This window comes from Leptodactylus fuscus, chromosome 5 (assembly GCF_031893055.1).
Source record: "Leptodactylus fuscus isolate aLepFus1 chromosome 5, aLepFus1.hap2, whole genome shotgun sequence".
In the NCBI taxonomy this organism is placed as follows: domain Eukaryota; kingdom Metazoa; phylum Chordata; class Amphibia; order Anura; family Leptodactylidae; genus Leptodactylus; species Leptodactylus fuscus.
The window spans coordinates 12764995-12788088 of NC_134269.1; the positions used below are offsets into that span (position 1 = coordinate 12764995).

The 23094-nt window shown below is 48.1% G+C and overlaps 18 non-coding genes across 18 annotated transcripts; all 18 read left to right on the forward strand.

Moving 5' to 3' along the window:
• The first annotated feature begins 28 nt into the window (after positions 1-28).
• On the forward strand, positions 29-100 carry TRNAW-CCA (transfer RNA tryptophan (anticodon CCA)). The gene has a single exon. It is a non-coding gene; the product is annotated as a tRNA-Trp (tRNA).
• A 550-nt stretch (positions 101-650) lies between these two features.
• TRNAW-CCA (transfer RNA tryptophan (anticodon CCA)) lies at positions 651-723 on the forward strand. The gene has a single exon. It is a non-coding gene; the product is annotated as a tRNA-Trp (tRNA).
• Positions 724-1265: 542 nt separating this feature from the next.
• On the forward strand, positions 1266-1337 carry TRNAW-CCA (transfer RNA tryptophan (anticodon CCA)). Its single transcript has one exon. It is a non-coding gene; the product is annotated as a tRNA-Trp (tRNA).
• A 550-nt stretch (positions 1338-1887) lies between these two features.
• Positions 1888-1959, forward strand: TRNAW-CCA (transfer RNA tryptophan (anticodon CCA)). The gene has a single exon. It is a non-coding gene; the product is annotated as a tRNA-Trp (tRNA).
• A 541-nt stretch (positions 1960-2500) lies between these two features.
• Positions 2501-2572, forward strand: TRNAW-CCA (transfer RNA tryptophan (anticodon CCA)). Its single transcript has one exon. It is a non-coding gene; the product is annotated as a tRNA-Trp (tRNA).
• A 550-nt stretch (positions 2573-3122) lies between these two features.
• On the forward strand, positions 3123-3194 carry TRNAW-CCA (transfer RNA tryptophan (anticodon CCA)). Its single transcript has one exon. It is a non-coding gene; the product is annotated as a tRNA-Trp (tRNA).
• Positions 3195-3735: 541 nt separating this feature from the next.
• On the forward strand, positions 3736-3807 carry TRNAW-CCA (transfer RNA tryptophan (anticodon CCA)). Its single transcript has one exon. It is a non-coding gene; the product is annotated as a tRNA-Trp (tRNA).
• A 551-nt stretch (positions 3808-4358) lies between these two features.
• TRNAW-CCA (transfer RNA tryptophan (anticodon CCA)) lies at positions 4359-4430 on the forward strand. The gene has a single exon. It is a non-coding gene; the product is annotated as a tRNA-Trp (tRNA).
• Positions 4431-5576: 1146 nt separating this feature from the next.
• On the forward strand, positions 5577-5648 carry TRNAW-CCA (transfer RNA tryptophan (anticodon CCA)). Its single transcript has one exon. It is a non-coding gene; the product is annotated as a tRNA-Trp (tRNA).
• Positions 5649-6189: 541 nt separating this feature from the next.
• TRNAW-CCA (transfer RNA tryptophan (anticodon CCA)) lies at positions 6190-6261 on the forward strand. Its single transcript has one exon. It is a non-coding gene; the product is annotated as a tRNA-Trp (tRNA).
• Positions 6262-12103: 5842 nt separating this feature from the next.
• TRNAW-CCA (transfer RNA tryptophan (anticodon CCA)) lies at positions 12104-12175 on the forward strand. Its single transcript has one exon. It is a non-coding gene; the product is annotated as a tRNA-Trp (tRNA).
• A 550-nt stretch (positions 12176-12725) lies between these two features.
• TRNAW-CCA (transfer RNA tryptophan (anticodon CCA)) lies at positions 12726-12797 on the forward strand. Its single transcript has one exon. It is a non-coding gene; the product is annotated as a tRNA-Trp (tRNA).
• A 541-nt stretch (positions 12798-13338) lies between these two features.
• On the forward strand, positions 13339-13410 carry TRNAW-CCA (transfer RNA tryptophan (anticodon CCA)). Its single transcript has one exon. It is a non-coding gene; the product is annotated as a tRNA-Trp (tRNA).
• Positions 13411-13960: 550 nt separating this feature from the next.
• Positions 13961-14032, forward strand: TRNAW-CCA (transfer RNA tryptophan (anticodon CCA)). Its single transcript has one exon. It is a non-coding gene; the product is annotated as a tRNA-Trp (tRNA).
• Positions 14033-20887: 6855 nt separating this feature from the next.
• Positions 20888-20959, forward strand: TRNAW-CCA (transfer RNA tryptophan (anticodon CCA)). The gene has a single exon. It is a non-coding gene; the product is annotated as a tRNA-Trp (tRNA).
• Positions 20960-21509: 550 nt separating this feature from the next.
• TRNAW-CCA (transfer RNA tryptophan (anticodon CCA)) lies at positions 21510-21581 on the forward strand. The gene has a single exon. It is a non-coding gene; the product is annotated as a tRNA-Trp (tRNA).
• Positions 21582-22122: 541 nt separating this feature from the next.
• TRNAW-CCA (transfer RNA tryptophan (anticodon CCA)) lies at positions 22123-22194 on the forward strand. Its single transcript has one exon. It is a non-coding gene; the product is annotated as a tRNA-Trp (tRNA).
• Positions 22195-22744: 550 nt separating this feature from the next.
• TRNAW-CCA (transfer RNA tryptophan (anticodon CCA)) lies at positions 22745-22816 on the forward strand. The gene has a single exon. It is a non-coding gene; the product is annotated as a tRNA-Trp (tRNA).
• The last annotated feature ends 278 nt before the right edge of the window (positions 22817-23094 follow it).

Sequence of the window (23094 nt, forward strand, 5' to 3'; positions counted from 1 at the left end):
AATGTAATAAAAAAGTAGCTCTTCTATCGACCTCGTGGCGCAACGGTAGCGCGTCTGACTCCAGATCAGAAGGTTGCGTGTTCAAATCACGTCGAGGTCAGTTCTAGACTTTTTCATCATCTAGGAACCCAAAAAGGATCAAAATGCTCCGTAATAAGACTTCCAGGAAAAAATCAATGTGCGTGTGCCTAAACTACTATGTCCTGTTCCTTCTTTATTCTACCACTTGGGAGTCTTGGAAAATTGTCTTTCTTCAAAATTCCTTTATCGCCCACTCACAATCGGGATGTCGCCAATGAAACTTGCTGTTAAATGGGGTAAATGGAACGCCCATTCATCCACCTTATGGGGCATTGGCCGCGTGTCTCGCTCCAGAAGAAAAGGCTCCATTTTCAAATTATGCCGAGGTAGGCTGGGATTGGCATGATCGCGCCAAGCCAGAAATATGGTGAGTAGAAAGAGCTGGCTTGTTTTCTGGGGATCGCTTTACACTGGCGGCAAGATATCAACGCATGCCTATTTTGATCCTTTCTGAATTGGGGTAATATTTCTTTTATTCAAAATCATGATATCAATCAGAACGAGCAGATGATTAGCTTTTTATCGTTGATATTGAGTGCCAAAAAGGCTCTGTAAATAGTTGAGCCTGAGACCTCGTGGCGCAACGGTAGCGCGTCTGACTCCAGATCAGAAGGTTGCGTGTTCAAATCACGTTAGGGGTCATCTGTGCATTTTACCAGGAGAGTTCCAGCATGAGACTGATGTTCCTTTCTCTACAGCTAATATGTCCAAACGGTCTTTCTACCGCTCGTGTAAAAAAGTCTTTCTTCAATAGTCGTCATTCAGTCGCTCAAGATCAGTGTTTAGTGATGGAAAAACGCTGTTAAAGGGAGTCTGTCACAGAACCCAGCGCCGAAGAGAGCTAGGTGAGGGTCAAGTGATTGAAAGAGTATCTTCCCCTTGCAAATTGCTGACTCCGTTGCCTAGCCCTCAAGGTTATAGTCAATATGTGCATGAGCCCTTAGGAGCAAGGAAGGATGTGAGGTTCACCTTTTCGAGCAACAGTAACGCCCTGGTGGCTCCAATGTGCTGATTTGCATATTGAAAAAAACAGCGTTAACCGGCTGCGGGAGGCAGCCATTCAAAAGGGGGAAGGAGTATCTGATTCGGGTGACCCTAACCTATCCGTTTGCTAGGGTTGTTGATTTGCTGGGTTCGGGTGACAGATTCCCACTAAATGGAATAAAAAAAATAACTCTTCTATCGACCTCGTGGCGCAACGGTAGCGCGTCAGACTCCAGATCAGAAGGTTGCGTGTTAAAATCACGTCGGGGTCAGTTCCCGTCTTTTTCATCATCTAGGAACCCAAAAAGGATCAAAATGCTCTGTAATAAGACTTCCAGGAAAAAATCAATGTGCGTGTTCCTAAACTACTATGTCCTGTTCCTTCTTTATTCTAACACTTGGGAGTCTTGGAAAATTGTCTTTCTTCAAAATTCCTTTATCGCCCACTCACAATCGGGATGTTGCCAATGAAACTTGCTGTTAAATGGGGTAAATGGAACGCCCATTCATCCACCTTATGGGGTATTGGCCGCGTGTCTCGCTCCAGAAGAAAAGGCTCCATTTTCAAATTATGCCGAGGTAGGCTGGGATTGGCATGATCGCGCCAAGCCAGAAATATGGTGAGTAGAAAGAGCTGGCTTGTTTTCTGGGGATCGCTTTACACTGGCGGCAAGATATCAACGCATGCCTATTTTGATCCTTTCTGAATTGGGGTAATATTTATTTTATTCAAAATCATGATATCAATCAGAACGAGCAGATGATCAGCTTTTTATCAATGATATTGAGTGCCAAAAAGGCTCTGCAAAAAGTTGAGCCTGAGACCTCGTGGCGCAACGGTAGCGCGTCTGACTCCAGTTCAGAAGGTTGCGTGTTCAAATCACGTCGGGGTCATCTGTGCATTTTACCAGGAGAGTTCCTGCATGAGACTGTTGTTCCTTTCTCTACAGCTAATATGTCCAAACGGTCTTTCTACCGCTCGTGTAAAAAAGTCTTTCTTCAATAGTCGTCGTTCAGTCGCTCAAGATCAGCGTTTAGTGATGGAAAAACGCTGTTAAAGGGAGTCTGTCACAGAACCCAGCGCCGAAGAGAACTAGGTGAGGGTCAAGTGATTGAAAGAGTATCTTCCCCTTGCAAATTGCTGACTCCGTTGCCTAGCCCTCAAGGTTATAGTCAATATGTGCATGAGCCCTTTGGAGCAAGGAAGGATGTGAGGTTCACCTTTTCGAGCAACAGTAACGCCCTGGTGGCTCCAATGTGCTGATTTGCATATTGAAAAAAACAGCGTTAACCGGCTGCGGGAGGCAGCCATTCAAAAGGGGGAAGGAGTATCTGATTCGGGTGACCCTAACCTATCCGTTTGCTAGGGTTGTTGATTTGCTGGGTTCTGGTGACAGACTCACATTAAATGGATTAAAAAAATAGCTCTTCTATCGACCTTGTGGCGCAACGGTAGCGCGTCTGACTCCAGATCAGAAGGTTGCGTGTTCAAATCACGTCGGGGTCAGTTCCAGACTTTTTCATCATCTAGGAACCCAAAACGGATCAAAATGCTCCATAATAAGACTTCAAGGAAAAAATCACTGTGCGTGTTCCTAAACTACTATGTCCTGTTCCTTCTTTATTCTACCACTTGGGAGTCTTGGAAAATTGTCTTTCTTCAAAATTCCTTTATCGCCCACTCACAATCGGGATGTCGCCAATGAAACTTGCTGTTAAATGGGGTAAATGGAACGCCCATTCATCCACCTTATGGGGCATTGGCCGCGTGTCTCGCTCCAGAAGAAAAGGCTCCATTTTCAAATTATGCTGAGGTAGGCTGGGATTGGCATGATCGCGCCAAGCCAGAAATATGGTGAGTAGAAAGAGCTGGCTTGTTTTCTGGGGATCGCTTTACACTGGCGGCAAGATATCAACGCATGCCTATTTTGATCCTTTCTGAATTGGGGTAATATTTCTTTTATTCAAAATCATGATATCAATCAGAACGAGCAGATGATCAACTTTTTATCGTTGATATTGGGTGCCAAAAAGGCTCTGCAAACAGTTGAGCCTGAGACATCGTGGCGCAACGGTAGCGCGTCTGACTCCAGATCAGAAGGTTGTGTGTTCAAATCACGTCGGGGTCATCTGTGCATTTTACCAGGAGAGTTCCAGCATGAGACTGATGTTCCTTTCTCTACAGCTAATATGTCCAAACGGTCTTTCTACCGCTCGTGTAAAAAAGTCTTTCTTCAATAGTCGTCATTCAGTCACTCAAGATCAGCGTTTAGTGATGGAAAAACGCTGTTAAAGGGAGTCTGTCACAGAACCCAGCACCGAAGAGAGCTAGGTGAGGGTCAAGTGATTGAAAGAGTATCTTCCCCTTGCAAATTGCTGACTCCGTTGCCTAGCCCTCAAGGTTATAGTCAATATGTGCATGAGCCCTTTGGAGCAAGGAAGGATGTGAGGTTCAACTTTTCGAGCAACAGTAACGCCCTGCTGGCTCCAATGTGCTGATTTGCATATTGAAAAAATCAGCGTTAACCGGCTGCGGGAGGCAGCCATTCAAAAGGGGGAAGGAGTATCTGATTCGGGTGACCCTAACCTATCCGTTTGCTAGGGTAGTTGATTTGCTGGGTTCTGGTGACAGACTCCCACTAAATGGAATAAAAAAATAGCTCTTCTATCGACCTCGTGGCGCAACGGTAGCGCGTCTGACTCCAGATCAGAAGGTTGCGTGTTCAAATCACGTCGGGGTCAGTTCCTGTCTTTTTCATCAACTAGGAACCCAAAAAGGATCAAAATGCTCCGTAATAAGACTTCCAGGAAAAAACTCAATGTGCGTGTTCCTAAACTACTATGTCCTGTTCCTTCTTTATTCTACCATTTGGGAGTTTTGGAAAATTGTCTTTCTTCAAAATTCCTTTATCGCCCACTCACAATCGGGATGTCGCCAATGAAACTTGCTGTTAAATGGGGTAAATGGAACGCCCATTCATCCACCTTATGGGGCATTGGCTGCGTGTCTCGCTTCAGAAGAAAAGGCTCCATTTTCAAATTATGCCGAGGTAGGCTGGGATTGGCATGATCGCGCCAAGCCAGAAATATGGTGAGTAGAAAGAGCTGGCTTGTTTTCTGGGGATCGCTTTACACTGGCGGCAAGATATCAACGCATGCCTATTTTGATCCTTTCTGAATTGGGGTAATATTTCTTTTATTCAAAATCATTATATCAATCAGAACGAGCAGATGATCAGCTTTTTATCGTTGATATTGGGTGCCAAAAAGGCTCTGTAAACAGTCGAGCCCGAGACCTCGTGGCGCAACGGTAGCGCGTCTGACTCCAGATCAGAAGGTTGCGTGTTCAAATCACGTCGGGGTCATCTGTGCATTTTACCAGGAGAGTTCCAGCATGAGACTGATGTTCCTTTCTCTACAGCTAATATACCGCTCGTGTAAAAAAGTCTTTATTCAATAGTCGTCATTCAGTCGCTCAAGATCAGCGTTTAGTGGTGGAAAAACGCTGTTAAAGGGAGTCTGTCACAGAACCCAGCGCCGAAGAGAGCTAGGTGAGGGTCAAGTGATTGAAAGAGTATCTTCCCCTTGCAAATTGCTGACTCCGTTGCCTAGCCCTCAAGGTTATAGTCAATATGTGCATGAGCCCTTTGGATCAAGGAAGGATGTGATGTTCACCTTTTCGAGCAACAGTAACGCCCTGCTGGCTCCAATGTGCTGATTTGCATATTGAAAAAATCAGCGTTAACCGGCTGCGGGAGGCAGCCATTCAAAAGGGGGAAGGAGTATCTGATTCGGGTGACCCTAACCTATCCGTTTGCTAGGGTTGTTGATTTGCTGGGTTCTGGTGACAGACTCCCACTAAATGGAATAAAAAAAATAGCTCTTCTATCGACCTCGTGGCGCGACGGTAGCGCGTCGGACTCCAGATCAGAAGGTTGCTTGTTCAAATCTCGTCGGGGTCAGTTCCCGTCTTTTCATCATCTAGGAACCCAAAAAGGATCAAAATGTTTCGTAATAAGACTTCCAGGAAAAAATCAATGTGCGTGTTCCTAAACTACTATGTCCTGTTCCGTCTTTATTCTACCACTTGGGAGTCTTGGAAAATTGTCTTTCTTCAAAATTCCTTTATCGCCCACTCACAATCGGGATGTCGCCAATGAAACTTGCTGTTAAATGGGGTAAATGGAACGCCCATTCATCCACCTTATGGGGCATTGGCCGCGTGTTTCGCTCCAGAAGAAAAGGCTCCATTTTCAAATTATGCCGAGGTAGGCTGGGATTGGCATGATCGCGCCAAGCCCGAAATATGGTGAGTAGAAAGAGCTGGCTTGTTTTCTGTGGATCGCTTTACACTGGCGGCAAGATATCAACGCATGCCTATTTTGATCCTTTCTGAATTGGGGTAATATTTCTTTTATTCAAAATCATGATATCAATCAGAACGAGCAGATGATCAGCTTTTTATCGTTGATATTGGGTGCCAAAAAGGCTCTGTAAACAGTCGAGCCCGAGACCTCTTGGCGCAACGGTAGCGCGTCTGACTCCAGATCAGAAGGTTGTGTGTTCAAATCACGTCGGGGTCATCTGTGCATTTTACCAGGAGAGTTCCAGCATGAGACTGATGTTCCTTTCTCTATAGCTAATATGTCCAAACGGTCTTTCTACCGCTCGTGTATTAAAGTCTTTCTTCAATAGTCGTCATTCAGTCGCTCAAGATCAGCGTTTAGTGATGGAAAAACGCTGTTAAAGGGAGTCTGTCACAGAACCCAGCGCCGAAGAGAGCTAGGTGAGGGTCAAGTGATTGAAAGAGTATCTTCCCCTTGCAAATTGCTGACTCCGTTGCCTAGCCCTCAAGGTTATAGTCAATATGTGCATGAGCCCTTTGGAGCAAGGAAGGATGTGAGGTTCAACTTTTCGAGCAACAGTAACGCCCTGCTGGCTCCAATGTGCTGATTTGCATATTGAAAAAATCAGCGTTAACCGGCTGCGGGAGGCAGCCATTCAAAAGGGGGAAGGAGTATCTGATTCGGGTGACCCTAACCTATCCGTTTGCTAGGGTTGTTGATTTGCTGGGTTCTGGTGACAGACTCCCACTAAATGGAATAAAAAAATAGCTCTTCTATCGACCTCGTGGCGCAAAGGTAGCGCGTCTGACTCCAGATCGGAAGGTTGCGTGTTCAAATCACGTCGGGGTCAATTCCCGTCTTTTTTATCATCTAGGAACCCAAAAGGATCAAAATACTCCGCTTTAAGACTTCCAGGAAAAAATCAATGTGCGTATTCCTAAACTACTATGTCCTGTTCCTTCTTCATTCTACCACTTGGGAGTCTTGGAAAATTGTCTTTCTTCAAAATTCCTTTATCGCCCACTCACAATCGGGATGTCGCCAATGAAACTTGCTGTTAGATGGGGTAAATGGAACGCCCATTCATCCACCTTATGGGGCATTGGCCGCATGTCTCGCTCCAGAAGAAAAGGCTCCATTTTCAAATTATGCCGAGGTAGGCTGGGATTGGCATGATCGCGCCAAGCCAGAAATATGGTGAGTAGAAAGAGCTGACTTGTTTTCTGGGGATCGCTTTACACTGGCGGCAAGATATCAACGCATGCCTATTTTGATCCTTTCTGAAGTGGGGTAATATTTCTTTTATTCAATCAAATCAAATCAAATCAAAAAATGCTTTATTGGCACGTCCGAATAGGTATTTGGCATTGCCAAAGCTAGTAAAGTGGGGGGGGGGGGGGGAGTTGGGTTGGGTGGGTGGTGGGTATGGGGGGGGTTTGGGTTATAACAGTCCATGGAGTCTCATCTTCCTCTTCGTTGGTGACTGCTATTAGGGGGGGGGGTTGGAGGTGGGGTGGGGTAGGGCGGTTGGTTTGGGGTATAACAGTCCGTGGAGTCTCGTCTTCCTCTTCGTTGGTGACTGCTATATGGGGAGGTGGGGGCGGGGCGGGTGTTTTGGGATAAATATAACAGTCCATGGAGTCTCATCTTCCTCTGGTTTGGTGACAGCTGGACACGTATTGGGCAGCGATCTCCACAGTGGCTTCTTCTTCTCCCAGTAGGATGTAGAGTTTCCTCTTCTCGTCTGCAGATCTGAAGTCTGGGATGTGGGCAGAGAGTCTTTGGTAGTAGACGGCCCTCACAGCTGAGTATTTGGTGCAGTGTAGCAGGAAGTGGGTCTCGTCTTCTAGGACCCCCTGGTCACAGTGCTGGCACAGTCTCTTCTCCCGTGGCTTGTACGTCTGCCTGTATCGCCCCGTCTCTATCTCTAGGTTGTGAGCGCTCAGTCTGTACCGGCTCAGGGTCTGTCTGTGCTTGGGGTGGCGTATTCTCTCCAGGTAGGTGGCCATGGTGTAGTCCCTTTGTAGGGATTGGTATACGGTGAGTTTTTTGGAGTTATTTATTTCATTTCTCCATTCTTCAATGTACCGCTCTCTGTTTGCCTCTGTGGTCGCCTTTATTTCGGCCTTGGTTATCATCTGTTGGTGTTTTTGGTTTGGTGGTTGGCTGCTGTTTGGTTGGTGAATGTCTGGTTTGCTCAGGTGGCTTAGCCAGGCTTGGTGGTGGTAGGAGTCGGGCTTGCTCACCTGGATGTGTGCCTGGAAAGCTAGCGCCCTCTTCTGTATGGTGAGCCATAGGGGGAGTCTGCCTAGCTCTGCCCTGCAGGCCATGTTGGAGGTGTTGCGATGGACATGGAGCAGGTATTTGCAGAACTCCAGGTGGAAGTTCTCTGTTGGGCTGGAATCCCACTTTGACTGGTCTGGGTAGGTGGCTGGGCCCCAAACTTCACTGCCATAGAGAAGGATCGGGGTGATGACTGCGTCAAATATCTTCAGCCAGACCCTCACCGGTGGTTTGAGGTGGTACAGTTGTCTTCTGATGGCGTAGAAGGTTCTGCAGGCTTTTGCTTTCAGGGTTTCTATTGCTGCTTTGAAGCTTCCTGATTGGCTGAGCTCCAGCCCCAGGTAGGTGTAGCTGTTGGTTTTCTCCAGTGTGGAGCCGTTCAGTGTGAATTGTGGGGTGGTGGAGGCTTTATTGTGGCCCTTCTTCTGAAATACCATGATTTTGGTCTTCTTCTGGTTGATGGGTAGGGCCCATGTGGTGCTGAATTTTTCCAGCACTGACAGGCTTTCTTGGAGGTCTTTCTCGGTGGGGGCCAGGAATAGGAGGTCATCGGCATACAGCAGGAACTTCACCTCTCGATTGTTCAGGGTGAGGCCTGGGGTTGGTGAGGTCTCCAGGGCTGTAGCCAGTTCATTGATATAGATGTTGAAGAGCGTTGGGCTCAGGCTACAGCCTTGTCTGACCCCTCGGGCCTGTTGGAAGTATGCGGTCCTTTTCCCATTCACCTTCACACTGCACTGGTTTCCGGTGTAGGAGCTCTTGATGACGTCGTACGTTCTTCCTCCTATTCCGCTCTCTAGGAGTTTTAGGAGTAGGCCTGGGTGCCATACTGAATCAAACGCCTTCTTAAAGTCCACGAAGCAGGCGAATATCTTGCCTCTTCTGGTGTTGTGGACGTGCGTCTTGATGAGGCTGTGCAGGGTGTAGATATGGTCTGTGGTGCGGTGGATTGGCATGAACCCTGCTTGGCTCTTGCTGAGGACCCCGTGTTGTGTGAGGAAGGTGAGGATTCTGTTATTGATGATGCTGTTGAACAGTTTCCCCAGCGTGCTGCTGACGCAGATCCCTCTGTAGTTGTTGGGGTCATATTGGTCCCCATTCTTGTAGATGGGGGTTATGAGCCCTTTGTTCCAGTCTTCGGGGAAGTGTCCAGCATTGAGCACGAGGGTGAATAGCTTTGCCAGTGCCGCGTGTATTGCTGGAGAGCTGTATTTGATCATCTCTGGTAGGATGCCGTCAGGGCCACTGGCCTTTTTGCCTTTCAGCAGGACAATTCTTTCCTGTATATCTTTTATGGTGATTGGTGAGTCCAGAGGGTTCTGGAAGTCTTTGATGACTTTCTCCATGTCCCTCAGTTTGGTGATTATCTGTTGCTGTTCTGGAGTTAGTTCTTCTTCTGGGATGTTTTTGTAGAGACCTCTGAAGTAGTTGAGCCAGATATTGCCATTTTGGATGTGGAGAGAGTTTTTCTTGGGCTTTGTGCCCATGTGGTGCCAGGTCTCCCAGAATGAGCTGTCCTGGAGGGAGTCCTCTAGTTGCTCGATTTTGTGGGAGAGGTATTTCTGTTTCTTCTCTCTGAGGGTGCCCTTGTATTGCTTGCATAGATTGTTGTAGGCTTCCCTCACCTCCTTGTTGTTGGGGTCCCTGTGTTTTTGGTTGGAGGCTGTTCTTAGGGTATGGCGTAGTGCTCTGCAGTCGCTGTCGAACCATTTGTGGGACTGTTTGTTGGTTTGTCTTATGGGTTTGGTTCGTTTCAGGCCTGCTAGTTCTGCTGTGGTCTGTAGGATGTACTTGAGATCCTTCACAGCTCTGGTGACTCCCTGTTGGTCTGGCTGATAGGTGTTTGTATGGAAGTTTGTGAGCAGTGTCTTGATTTCGGGTCGGTTGGTTGCGTTGGTATATTCTATGGCCTGGTGGTTGGCCCATGTGAAATGTCTTGGTAGGTTGTAGAGGCCGGACTGTTGGGGCTCATGTGTGGGTGTTTTGTTCCTGGTTCTCATGTATAGTAGGATCTGGTTGTGGTCTGATAGATGGGAGTCAGGTGCGATTGTGAAGTCTTCAATGTCTGACAGGTCTGCGTCTGTAATGGCATAGTCCACCACGCTGTTGCCCACTTGAGAGTTTAGTGTGAAGCGTCCTCTGGGATCGCCTGTGGTACGTCCGTTTATTATGTACAGTCCTAGGCTTCGGCACATGTTCAGCAGTTGTCTCCCACTCTTGTTGACAATTCTGTCTTGGCTGTTTCTTCTTGTCTGTGTGGGTTCTGGGTGGTGGATCTCACTACCGTGCGTATGTGGGTTGTCGTCCGGGGGCAGGTAGTCTATCTCTGTGCCTGTCCTTGCATTCAGGTCTCCGCATATTAGTACTCTGCCTTTGGGTTGGAAGTGGACGGCTTCCCTTTGTAGGACCTCGTAAGTGTCGGGGTCGTGGTAGGGGGACCCTGGTGGGGGCATATATACTGCACAGAGATAGATGTCCTGCTGGCCGCTGAGGATGGAGCTGCTTATTTTTATCCATATGTGATTAGTTCCACGTTTGGTAGCTTTTACGTGTTCTTTGAGCTCCTCCTTGTACCATATTAGTATGCCTCCTGAGTGGCGGCCATGTTTGGTGGTCTTATTTTTCTGGGCGGGCACTGAGAATTCCTTGTAGCCCATGGGTGTTAGGGACTCGTCATCTGCCCGGGTCCATGTCTCTAGGAGGATTTGAATGTCTATGTTTTTTAGTCTGTCTATGAAGTCTGGATCTTTTGATTTAGATCCAAAGGCTGAGGCGTTCAGCCCTTGTATGTTCCAACTACTGATAGTTAGTGATTTCATCTTCGGTGTGTAAACCTTGTAATGAGCTGTCCTGCAGAGGACGGGCTGGGTTCTTGGTTGGTTGCAGTGTGGCCAGGTATTGGTTTATGTGCATTGCTGTTGTGGCCATTGTAGTAACCGCATGCTCTATTCTCTTTATTGTCTCTATGTCGGTGCTCTGGGTTGCTCTGGTTGGCTTTTTCTTGATAGGTGGCATCTTTGGGGGGTTCTGTCTTGGATATTGGCGGTTGTCGGGTATTATTTCCATGACTCTTTGTTTTGTTTGTTGTCTAGGCCTGGGGGCTCTGTTGAGCACTAAGTCTTTGAATTCCTTCGCTAGGAGGCTGACGCCATGTTTATTGAGGTGTTTGTCATCATATAGGTGACGCTTATCTATGGAGGGGTGTTGTGCCAGGGTGATGCCTGGTGTTTGTCTGATTCTGGTCGCCAGCTCTTTGTTGATCCCCATGATGGTAGCTTCAGAGATGCCGTCTCGTGGGAGCAGAGATGACAGGATGATACTACTGTCTGGGAACTGTTGCTTTGCTTTCTCTGCTAGTTGGACCAGTTGGCCCGCTATCTGTTGGGGCTGGTCAGAGAGATCTTCTGTGCCTGTGTGTATGACAATGTGTTTCGGGGTAGTGAAGAAAGGCTTGCAAATGACAATGTTGGCTTTTTCAATGGTTGGGCTGTGGATTTTCTTGACTCTTTGCCGTGGGAAGAGCTTTCTTGTATTAATGTACTTGCCATTGGAGTCTATGATCAGGACTATATCTGGGTTTGAGGTTCTCGTTGTTTGGGTTCTCTCTGGCTCTATGTCTGGGGTGATGGGCAGTTCTGGGCTTTCTTGTGATGTTTGAGGCATTTCTGGCTTATTGATACCTTGATCAGAGTCTGTTGTGTATTCAAAATCATGATATCAATCAGAACGAGCAGATGATCAGCTTTTTATCGTTGATATTGGGTGTCAAAAAGGCTCTGTAAACAGTCGAACCTGAGACCATGTGACGCAACAGTAGCGCGGCTGACTCCAGATCAGAAGGTTGCGTATTCAAATCACGTCGGGGTCATCTGTGCATTTTACCAGGAGAGTTCCAGCATGAGACTGATGTTCCTTTCTCTACAGCTAATATGTCCAAACAGTCTTTCTACCGCTCGTGTAAAAAAGTCTTTCTTCAATAGTCGTCATTCAGTCGCTCAAGATCAGCGTTTAGTGATGGAAAAACGCTATTAAAGGGAGTCTGTCACAGAACCCAGCGCCGACGAGAGCTAGGTGAGGGTCAAGTGATTGAAAGAGTGCCATCCCCTTGCAAATTGCTGACTCCGTTGCCTAGCCCTCAAGGTTATAGTCAATATGTGCATGAGCCCTTTGGAGCAAGGAAGGATGTGAGGTTCACCTTTTCGAGCAACAGTAACGCCCTGGTGGCTCCAATGTGCTGATTTGCATATTGAAAAAAACAGCGTTAACCGGCTGTGGGAGGCAGCCATTCAAAAGGGGGAAGGAGTATCTGATTCGGGTGACCCTAACCTATCCGTTTGCTAGGGTTGTTGATTTGCTGGGTTCTGGTGACAGACTCCCACTAAATGGAATAAAAAAATAGCTCTTCTATCGACCTCGTGGCGCAACGGTAGCGCGTCTGACTCCAGATCAGAAGGTTGCGTGTTAAAATCACGTCGGGGTCAGTTCCCATCCTTTTCATCATCTAGGAACCCAAAAAGGATCAAAATACTCCGTAATAAGACTTCCAGGAAAAAATCAATGTGCGTGTTCCTAAACTACTATGTCCTGTTCCTTCTTTATTCTACCACTTGGGAGTCTTGGAAAATTGTCTTTCTTCAAAATTCCTTTATCGCCCACTCACAATCGGGATGTCGCCAATGAAACTTGCTGTTAAATAGGGTAAATGGAACGCCCATTCATCCACCTTATGGGGCATTGGCCGTGTGTCTCGCTCCAGAAGAAAAGGCTCCATTTTCAAATTATGCCGAGGTAGGCTGGGATTGGCATGATCGCGCCAAGCCAGAAATATGGTGAGTAGAAAGAACTGGCTTGTTTTCTGGGTATCGCTTTACACTGGCGGCAAGATATCAACGCATGCCTATTTTGATCCTTTCTGAATTGGGGTAATATTTCTTTTATTCAAAATCATGATATCAATCAGAACGAGCAGATGATCAGCTTTTTATCGTTGATATTGAGTGCCAAAAAGGCTCTGTAAACAGTTGAGTCTGAGACCTCGTGGCGCAACGGTAGCGCGTCTGACTCCAGATCAGAAGGTTGTGTGTTCAAATCACGTCGGGGTCATCTGTGCATTTTACCAGGAGAGTTCCTGCATGAGACTGATGTTCCTTTCTCTACAGCCAATATGTCCAAACGGTCTTTCTACCGCTCGTGTAAAAAAGTCTTTCTTCAATAGTCGTCATTCAGTCGCTCAAGATCAGCGTTTAGTGATGGAAAAACGCTGTTAAAGGGAGTCTGTCACAGAACCCAGCGCCGAAGAGAGCTAGGTGAGGGTCAAGTGATTGAAAGAGTATCATCCCCTTGCAAATTGCTGACTCCGTTGCCTAGCCCTCAAGGTTATAGTCAATATGTGCATGAGCCCTTTGGAGCAAGGAAGGATGTGAGGTTCACCTTTTCGAGCAACAGTAACGCCCTGGTGGCTCCAATGTGCTGATTTGCATATTGAAAAAAACAGCGTTAACCGGCTGCGGGAGGCAGCCATTCAAAAGGGGGAAGGACTATCTGATTCGGGTGACCCTAACCTATCCGTTTGCTAGGGTTGTTGATTTGCTGGGTTCGGGTGACAGATTCCCACTAAATGGAATAAAAAAATAGCTCTTCTATCGACCTCGTGGCGCAACGGTAGCGCGTCTGACTCCAGATCAGAAGGTTGCGTGTTAAAATCACGTCAGGGTCAGTTCCCATCTTTTTCATCATCTAGGAACCCAAAAAGGATCAAAATGCTCCGTAATAAGACTTCCAGGAAAAAATCAATGTGCGTGTTCCTAAACTACTATGTCCTGTTCCTTCTTTATTCTACCACTTGGGAGTCTTGGAAAATTGTCTTTCTTCAAAATTCCTTTATCGCCCACTCACAATCGGGATGTCGCCAATGAAACTTGCTGTTAAATGGGGTAAATGGAACGCCCATTCATCCACCTTATGGGGCATTGGCCGCGTGTCTCGCTCCAGAAGAAAAGGCTCCATTTTCAAATTATGCCGAGGTAGGCTGGGATTGGCATGATCGCGCCAAGCCAGAAATATGGTGAGTAGAAAGAGCTGGCTTGTTTTCTGGGGATCGCTTTACACTGGCGGCAAGATATCAACGCATGCCTATTTTGATCCTTTCTGAATTGGGGTAATATTTCTTTTATTCAAAATCATGATATCAATCAGAACGAGCAGATGATCAGCTTTTTATCGTTGATATTGGGTGCCAAAAAGGCTCTGCAAACAGTCGAGCCCGAGACTTCGTGGCGCAACGGTCGCGCGTCTGACTCCAGATCAGAAGGTTGCGTGTTCAAATCACGTCGGGGTCATCTGTGCATTTTACCAGGAGAGTTCCAGCATGAGACTGATGTTCCTTTCTCTACAGCTAATATGTCCAAACGGTCTTTCTACCGCTCGTGTAAAAAAGTCTTTCTTCAATAGTCGTCATTCAGTCGCTCAAGATCAGCGTTTAGTGATGGAAAAACGCTGTTAAAGGGAGTCTGTCACAGAACCCAGCGCCGAAGAGAGCTAGGTGAGGGTCAAGTGATTGAAAGAGTATCTTCCCCTTGCAAATTGCTGACTCCGTTGCCTAGCCCTCAAGGTTATAGTCAATATGTGCATGAGCCCTATGGAGCAAGGAAGGATGTGAGGTTCACCTTTTCGAGCAAAAGTAACGCCCTGGTGGCTCCAATGTGCTGATTTGCATATTGAAAAAAACAGCGTTAACCGGCTGCAGGAGGCAGCCATTCAAAAGGGGGAAGGAGTATCTGATTCGGGTGACCCTAACCTATCCGTTTGCTAGGGTTGTTGATTTGCTGGGTTCGGGTGACAGATTCCCACTAAATGGAATAAAAAAATAGCTCTTCTAACATTAAATTTTTATTAAGAATTTTCCAAGGGTTTTACAAAAGCGAAGGTGGGGGAGAGGAAAGGCAGGGGGAAATCAGGGAAACAATGCGAAAAAACTGGGGAAAAAGGGGTCAGGAAAAGGGAACAGGGGGAGGGGGAGGCGGACTCTGACGCAGCAGAGTAACAATGAACAATGCAGATCAGATAATCAGAGAAAAAACAAAAACAAAAAAAAGAAAGAGAAATGCAACAAGAACCATAATGCGTTGTAAAAGCATAACAAAAGGAACAGCAATCCGCAATACTGAAGTACTAACTGAGGTTATGCGAACATCAGAAAGGTAATTGACAAGAAAGAATTCAAGAAATAGGCAGGCATCACACAGGCGAGGAAGGGAAAAGAGCACGAAAGTCAGCAGAGTAATAGAACATGTTCCACAGTAGCCAGGTCTGATGGTGAAGTCGGTCATCAGGGCGAAGCATCGCCAGCATGTCCTCCATTGTGCGGATATGGAGGAACTCCTTAAGCCAGGAAAGGAGCGTGGGGGGGGACTGGGACTTCCACAGTCTCGGGATGACTGAACGCGCGGCTACCAACATAAACCCCAACAGCTTGCGAATAGGTTTCCGGAATTTGCGAGGGAAAAGAGAAAGAAGCAGAGGGGCCGGGTCATCTTCTAAAGCAACACCTGTCACCTGAAAAATAACCCCTCTCACACTATCCCAGAAAGGGCGAAGAAGGGGACATCCCCACCAGATGTGAGCCATCATACCTCGATCGGTGAGACATCTCCAACACCTATCAGAGGTGGTTGGAAAGATGGTGTGGAGCAGAGTCGGGACCCTGTACCACCTAGAGTGGATTTTATAGTTTGTCTCCTGAGCCTTGCAAGAGATGGAGAACTTATGGCACATCTCGAAGGCCGACGACCATACACCCGGCGGGAACACCACCCCCAACTCCCTCTCCCAGCCCCCCACGAATGGTGGTAAGCCACTCCCCGGACCCTCCAACAGGAAGTTGTATAGAAGAGAGACCGTATGTTCCGGTCGTGAAGCAGAGAGGCAGAGGCGTTCTAAAGGCAGTAGCAGTCTATGCACATTCTGCGACCGCTTCAAGGATAAATAAAAATGGGATAGTTGGGAACAGTGCCAATGAGCAGTTACGGAGTCCGGACTGGGGACTAAAGCCAGCAGCTCCGAGCGGGGAAGGAGAGTAGAGGCAGAGGAAACGTGTAAGCCGGAGGAGAGGATGGACAGGGGGGCGACCCAGAAAGGAGGAATTAAACGCCGCTGGAAAATCGGGGTTGCCCGAGACTGGAGTCAGAGGGCCGTCATTCTGGAAGAGCAAACGCATACCACTATAGATTCGACACACACCCATAGTCTGACTCGCTACGAACGGGAGCAAATAGGGCTTACAGTCCGTCCAAAATTTCCTGTGGAGCCAAGGGAGCGCCGTGAGTGGTATAGGGCTCAAAGACTCTTCTAAGGCAACCCAGAGCCTAGAGCGGGACGAATGGCGCCAGTCAAGAATACGCGTAGCGACTGCCGCAAAGTAATACTTAGAGCAGTCAGGCACCGCCAGGCCTCCTTTCTTTTTGGGTCAGGACAGAGTATTCCGAGCAATTCGAGGGGGTTTAGAAGACCAAATAAACTTACAAAAAGCCTGTTTGACCGCTGTGAAAAAAGAGGCTGGGAGAATACATGGGACCGTTTGGAAAAGGTACAATAGACGGGGGAGAACGTTCATTTTCAGGAGGTTGATCCCTAACCAGGAGAGACCCTTCGCATCCCAACGACCGAGATCAGATCGCAGCGTGCGCAGTAACGGAAGAAAGTTCAATGAATAGGTGTCTGACAGGAGAGTAGGAAGCTGAACTCCCAAGTATCGGATCGACTTGTGGGACCATTGGAAAGGGAAAGAGGCTCGCAGAGAGCTAAGGTCCGTCGCAGGTAGGGAAATATTAAGCGCGGAGCTTTTAGAGAGATTTATCTTATAATTACTAAAAGAGCTGTAAGTGTCAATTTCCTTAAGGATAGATGGGAGAGACGTAAGGGGCTGTGTGACAAAGAGAAGGACATCGTCAGCGAATGCAGAAACTTTTAGGTGTAGGTCACCTGTCCGCAAGCCATTAATATCAGGGTTCTTCCTAATCGCCACCAGGAGGTGTTCCATGACTAGGGCATATAATAGGGGGGATAGGGGGCATCCCTGGTGCGTACCATTGTAGATAACGAAGGGAGAGGAGAGGGATCCGTTGACCCGAACCCGAGCCTCAGGCGAGTTATAAAGAGCTCGGATACGAGTAAACATAGACGGGCCAAGTCCCAATTGAAGAAGCGTGGCTTCCAAGAACCCCCAGTCCACCCTGTCGAAGGCCTTCTCCGCGTCCAAAGAAAGAAGTAACATAGGCGTATGCGAACGCTGAGCATGACGGATGGCGAAGAAGGCCTTCAGGGTATTGTCGCGAGCCTCCCTACAGGGGATAAAACCCACCTGATCCGGGTGAACAAGATCCCCCATATGTGGGCTAAGTCGGTTGGCTATCAGTTTGGCGTATAATTTAGCGTCAGTGTTAAGAAGGGAGATAGGCCTATAGCTGGAGCAGAGGGTATGATCCTTGCCCTCCTTAGGTAGGACGGTAATGTGCGCTTGGAGAAAGGAGGAAGGGAAGGGCGTATCAGAAGAGACTGAGTTGAAAGCGCGTAAAAGAGGCAGGAGCAGTTCAGCCTTAAGAGTTTTATAAAATCGAGCCGTGTAGCCGTCAGGGCCGGGGCTCTTACCTCCCGGAAGAGATGAAATACCCGCCTCTAATTCCTGTTCCGAGAACGGAGCCTCAAGCAAAGCCACGTCGTCACGCGACAAGGACGGCAAAGCGGTCTCCGGCACATATTGTGCTAATGTAAGTGCAGAAGGCGAAGGGGAGTGAGGGGGTCCAGGAGGGGAGAGATGATAGAGGGAGCTATAATAGTCCGAAAAGGCGGAAGCGATATCAGAAGTAATATGCGCGATGGAGCCCGACGGTTTCTTAATGGCCAAAACGTGGGAGGCGGCACGGCGATCACGTACAGCTCTCGCAAGAAGGCGTCCTGCCTTGTTTCCCCATTCATAGAAGGAGCGCTGCCCCAGCTGACGCAACCTCTGCTGCCCCCGCTCAAGGATAGACTTTATTTCCTGACGCGCGGCTGTCAAAGCGGCCAACGTTGATTGCTGAAGGGATTGTTTGTGCTGGGCCTCTAAGGACGCCAGATCCGACAAGAGTGAGCGGAGTCTCAAACCTGCCTCCCTCTTCAGACGCGCCCCGTGCCTCATCAAGACCCCACGAAGTACACACTTCAGGGCTTCCCACTGGATAGGGGGTGATGTAGCATCATTCGCGTGATCCTGAAGAAAGTGAGAGGTGGAGAGTTTCAGATCAGCTAAGCATTGAGCATCAAGAAGCAGAGATTCGTTCAGTCACCAAGTAGTAGAATGAGGACACGAGGACGGGGGACGGAAAGAGCAGGAAACAGGAGCATGGTCAGAGAGGAAAGTCAAGCCAATTGTAGAAGTGTCAACGAATGAAAGGAGACCGTGAGAGAGGAAAACGTAATCGATCCTACTATATAAATTATGTGGATGTGAGAAGAAGGAAAAGTCCCTGTCCAGAGGATGAAAGATGCGCCAGACGTCACACAAAAGCATAGAGCTTAGAAGCCTTCTAACCTTGTTAATGGCACCATAAGAAAGTTGGGACCTGCCCGAGGAGGTATCCAATAAGGGGTTAAGGGCCAGATTGAAATCCCCGCACACAATCAAATGGCCTTTAGCGAAATCTTGGAGGGTCGCAAGAGTAGACAAAAGAAAAGGGACCTGATCAGTATTAGGGGCATAAATATTAGCTATAGTATACAGTACCCCAGAAATTTCGCAGATCAAGAACAAAAACCTGGCATTTACATCAGACAGAGAATCTAGGACTTTGATCGGTAAATTCTTATGAAAGAAAACCGCTACACCTCTGACCTTACCTTGTTGGCTGCCACTGTGGAACCAAAGCGGAAAGTACCGATTCTTGATCGCTGGAGCACGATCGGACAGAAAGTGTGTCTCCTGGAGGCACAGAATCTGTACTTTGCGCTTGTGTGCATCATACAAAATTTGCGAGCGTTTCTCCGGGACATTAAGTCCTTTGACGTTGAAAGATGACACAGAGATATCCGCCATCTCAGGGGGAAGAGGAAGGGGGGAACAGGAAACGGGTCAACAAAATAGAGTAACCAGAAAAGGTCTAAAAGAGCAACAGACAAAACAGCAAGGGGGGACAAACAAGGAAAGGAAGAGGGTTCTGGAGTTACCCTCAAAGGGAACTAAGAGGGCCGGAGCACAGGTCTCCAACGGGCCCCGCACTGCAGGGACCAAACTATGTGGGGACGAGAAAGACAAGACGCAAGGCAGATGTAGGATGAAAAGAGCAAGCGAAAGGAAGAGAGAAATATAGACAAAGAAAAGTCAAGAGTCAGAAAAGGGGAGAGAAAGAGTAAAAGAACAACCCAGAGCAAGAATACTCCGGCTCCGACACACGAAATTTGCAACAGAGCTTATAGAGCAATAAGTACGGTGCAATAACAGTACTAAAGACATGAGAAAACGAAGATATGGGCAATAACAGTCAAATCGCAACATAACTGCAAAACAACCAGAGAACAGATATGGATAAAGAGTCTGTCAAAAAAGAGGAAGACAGCAACCACAGAGCAGCATGGTCAGTGCGGAAGCAACCGGGCCGAAGAGGACCACCGCCCGCGTTGGGATCTTTGGGAGCGGGGCGGGTCCCCGGGACGATGATCAGCTGCATCCCACTGCAAGCGAGGAGGACCGGTGTGATTAGGATCAGCCAAAAGTGAAGACCAGTCCGGCAACTGCAGAGGGGGGAGATTCAGGACTCGGAGGAAGGTCGGCAGGTCAGCCGGATGAGCCAGTGAAAGGACACGGTCCCGGTGGCGAACCTGGAGCGCGAAAGGGAAGCCCCAGCAGTATGGAATCTTACGATCCTGTAGGATGGACAGAAGAGGCTTCATGGCAGAGCGTTGACGCAGGGTGTATCTAGAGAGATCCGGGAAAATAGACAAATCATGGCCCTCAAAGGGCACAGTGCGGCTGTTGCGGACCTTCTGCATAATCTCCTCTTTGACAGCATAAAAATGAACTCTGCATATCACATCACGAGGTTTAGAGTCATCAGCGCTGCGAGGACGCAACGCCCGGTGAGCACGGTCCATTTCAATAGGAGAGCCAGGTGGGCGCCCCAGCAGAGAGTTAAACAGTCCGGTGAGTGTGGGGACCAGGTCGGCCGTTGGAACAGACTCAGGGAGGCCGCGTATACGGATATTGTTGCGGCGGTTACGATTCTCAATGTCATCCATGTGCGAGATCAAATTGCGCATCTGAGAAGAATGAACATCAGAATCCTGTTGCAGGGCAGCAATAGAGGAAGAAGCTGTAGATTGAAAGTCCTCCAAGGCCTGTACCCGTTGTTGTAGATCCGAAACGTCAGATTTCACAGCACGCAAATCATGTCGCCACGCGCGCTTTAGGTCAGAAGCAAGACTGTCCATATCTCTCCTACTCAGTGCTAGCAGGGCCTGCAGCTCCGGGTGTTTCTGTAGAGTAAGAGCAGCTTCATCAGGGGGGGGGAGGTGGGAAACAAAAGAAGGGGCATCTGCCCGCAGGGCCGTGTGAGCAGGAGTAGGCTGGGAGGGTCTCTTACAGGTCTCTGGAGGCCAGGAGTCCTCATCGGAAGAGGAGCCATCAGAGGGTGACTGGGGGCTCCGCTGGGCAGGATGTGGAGTATGGAGGAAGGATTTCTTATGCGGGGGGCTAGCACCCCAGTCAGCAGGGTCAGAGGGGCCAGCATACGGGGGGGGTGACCTGTCGGAGTTGAGGAGGAGTGTGTAGGAGAGACCCAGGGGTGCCAGCAGCAGCCTCACCCTGGGAGGGTGCAAAGGACTCCACTGCTACATCTGCTCCCTGCCTGGGAGCAGTTGGGGAAACGGCCACATCCAGGGCTTCACTCCCCTTAGAGTAGGACGCCTGAGGCTGTTGTACCTGAGAGAGTCCTGATGTCCCAGCAGAGGGAGCCATGCCTGCAGGCGTCCGTGCGCGAGTGTCCGGGATGGAGCTCTCCATATGCACGGAGGTGAGAGGAGTCTCCCTGTGTCTCTGGGAGCGCGTTTTGCCCATCGTGGAGGGTATTGCACCGGTGGATGTCGGAGCCTGGAACGGAGCTCGGTTCACAGGCATCCGCTCGCGTGCATGCCTAGCCACGCCCCTCCAAAATAGCTCTTCTATCGACCTCGTGGCGCAACGGTAGCGCGTCTGACTCCAAATCAGAAGGTTGCGTGTTCAAATCACGTCGGGGTCAGTTCCCGTCTTTTTCATCATCTAGTAACCCAAAAAGGATCAAAATGCTCTGTAATAAGACTTCCAGGAAAAAATCAATGTGCGTGTTCCTAAACTACTATGTCCTGTTCCTTCTTTATTCTACCACTTGGGAGTCTTGGAAAATTGACTTTCTTCAAAATTCCTTTATCGCCCACTCACAATCGGGATGTCGCCAATGAAACTTGCTGTTAAATGGGGTAAATGGAACGCCCATTCATCCACCTTATGGGGCATTGGCCGCGTGTCTCGCTCCAGAAGAAAAGGCTACATTTTCAAATTATGCCGAGGTAGGTTGGGATTGGCATGATCGCGCCAAGCCAGAAATATAGTGAGTAGAAAGAGCTGGCTTGTTTTCTGGGGATCGCTTTACACTGGCGGCAAGATATCAACGCATGCCTATTTTGATCCTTTCTGAATTGGGATAATATTTCTTTTATTCAAAATCATGATATCAATCAGAACGAGCAGATGATCAGCTTTTTATTGTTGATATTGAGTGCCAAAAAGGCTCTGTAAACAGTTGAGCCTGAGACCTCGTGGCGCAACGGTAGCGCGTCTGACTCCAGATCAGAAGGTTGCGTGTTCAAATCACGTCGGGGTCATCTGTGCATTTTACCAGGAGAGTTCCAGCATGAGACTGATGTTCCTTTCTCTACAGCTAATATGTCCAAACGGTCTTTCTACCGCTCGTGTAAAAAAGTCTTTCTTCAATAGTCGTCATTCAGTCGCTCAAGATCAGCGTTTAGTGATGGAAAAACGCTGTTAAAGGGAGTCTGTCACAGAACCCAGCGCCGAAGAGAGCTAGGTGAGGGTCAAGTGATTGAAAGAGTATCTTCCCCTTGCAAATTGCTGACTCCGTTGCCTAGCCCTCAAGGTTATAGTCAATATGTGCATGAGCCCTTTGGAGCAAGGAAGGATGTGAGGTTCACCTTTTCGAGCAACAGTAACGCCCTGGTGGCTCCAATGTGCTGATTTGCATATTGAAAAAAACAGCGTTAACCGGCTGCAGGAGGCAGCCATTCAAAAGGGGGAAGGAGTATCTGATTCGGGTGACCCTAACCTATCCGTTTGCTAGGGTTGTTGATTTGCTGGGTTCTGGTGACAGACTCCCACTAAATGGAATAAAAAAATAGCTTTTCTATCGACCTCGTGGCGCAACGGTAGCGCGTCTGACTCCAAATCAGAAGGTTGCATGTTCAAATCACGTCGGGGTCAGTTCCCGACTTTTTCATCATCTAGGAACCCAAAAAGGATCAAAATGCTCTGTAATAAGACTTCCAGGAAAAAATCAATGTGCGTATTCCTAAACTACTATGTCCTGTTCCTTCTTCATTCTACCACTTGGGAGTCTTGGAAAATTGTCTTTCTTCAAAATTCCTTTATCGCCCACTCACAATCGGGATGTTGCCAATCAAACTTGCTGTTAAATGGGGTAAATGGAACGCCCATTCATCCACCTTATGGGGCATTGGCCGCGTGTCTCGCTCCAGAAGAAAAAGCTCCATTTTTAACTTATGCCGAGGTAGGCTGGGATTGGCATGATCGCGCCAAGCCAGAAATATGGTGAGTAGAAAGAGCTGGCTTGTTTTCTGGGGATCGCTTTACACTGGCGGCAAGATATCAACGCATGCCTATTTTGATCCTTTCTGAATTGGGGTAATATTTCTTTTATTCAAAATCATGATATCAATCGGAACGAGCAGATGATCAGCTTTTTATCGTTGATATTGGGTGCCAAAAAGGCTCTGCAAAAAGTCAAGCCCGAGACCTCGTGGCGCAACGGTAGCGCGTCTGACTCCAGATCAGAAGGTTGCGCGTTCAAATCACGTCGGGGTCATCTGTGCATTTTACCAGGAGAGTTCCAGCATGAGACTGATGTTCCTTTCTCTACAGCTAATATGTCCAAACGGTCTTTCTACCGCTCGTGTAAAAAAGTCTTTCTTCAATAGTCGTCATTCAGTCGCTCGAGATCAGCGTTTAGTGATGGAAAACAAAGGATTATGTAGATAATCTTGTTTCCCTTAGTCCTAACAGCGGCACAATGTGGGGTATTTCGTGCCCCTGTGTGCTGGTAGGACAGGCGGAATTTTAATTAGCCATGTATTAATTTCACAT